The following is a 1,267-nucleotide window of genomic DNA, read 5'->3' on the forward strand; positions in this document are numbered from 1 at the left end:
AAATCGTTCGCGCTTAAAGTTTTTTTTTTTTGTAAAGAAGCCGTGATGGGAAAACCAGCATATCGTGATGGTCGTAATGTATTTAGTAACATGTTGAAATGGGGATCTAAAGCACTTTAATGTTTTTTTTTTGAAACGATGATAAAGTATGTATAAGTACCTTTACTTTTACCATGGTTGCAGTTTTAAAAAGTTTGATACGAAGCATAGAAAAAACCTTTCGACTTTTTTTTGTGACGGTCGTAACGTCTTGTTTTCATTAACATGGTCTTCTTATAGACTTAGTTAGAGTTCGTTTTTATAAAAAATATTATGCATAATGTTTAATTTTGCCTTTTAGTCAAACTTAGAAGTAATAGTTATTTAAAAAAACAGCACTGAATCTTTTTTCAACGCTTCACAACATGACTAAATGTAAATGTCAAAAAACGCTCATATAACCCTTACCACTTTAAAAGTATGTTATAGTATGATAAAATGATTTTTTTAATAAATTTTTTTCTTAAAAGTATTTTTAAATAACTGGAAAATAAATTTAATGCGGTTATTATATGTCGCCGTGAAATTTTTTTTTTTTTTTTTTTCCTCTTTTACGTGGAATCGCCCATATATACACCTTGTACAGAAAGTTTAAACGCACTTGTTTTTTTGTAAATTATGGTAAGTTTGGACTGGTGCAAAGAGAAAATCTGATGATGGGTCTTCATTTTTTATTGTTTTTTTTCTTAGCCAATTATTAATTAAGAAAAAAACACAACTTTCAAAGAAAAAAACACAAAATCTTTTCTGAAATGTAATATGAAACACAAGAAATCAAAAAATTGATGAGAAGAAAGTGCAATAAAGTTTAAACGCACTTAGTAATTTTTTGTCATGGAAATATGTTAATATGGGATATGACCCTCGTTGTTTTTGATACATGCTTGTAATCGGCTTGGAATTGATTCAATAAGATTTTCAATCATCTTGATTGGAATTTCAAGCCACAATTTTGTTAGTTCTTTTTTAAGCATTTCGTGACTTGTTATTTGCTTTTTTGTTAGTTGATAATCCATCCAGCTCCATAAATTTTCGATCGGGTTTAAGTCAGGTGATCGTGCTGGCCAAGCCATGAGTCGAATATTACTTTCAACGAAATAATTGGTAATTGAATGTGCTGTATGACATGGAGCATTGTCTTGTTGAAATAACCAGTTTTGATCAGCCTGGAACAAATCGCAACTAGGGATAAGCTAATTTTCCAAAATGTCACGATACCCATACTGGT

Source organism: Hydra viridissima, unplaced genomic scaffold, assembly GCF_058129835.1.
Source record: "Hydra viridissima isolate aposymbiotic clone 2 unplaced genomic scaffold, HvirCarnegie_v1 scaffold_1, whole genome shotgun sequence".
Lineage (NCBI taxonomy): Eukaryota > Metazoa > Cnidaria > Hydrozoa > Anthoathecata > Hydridae > Hydra > Hydra viridissima.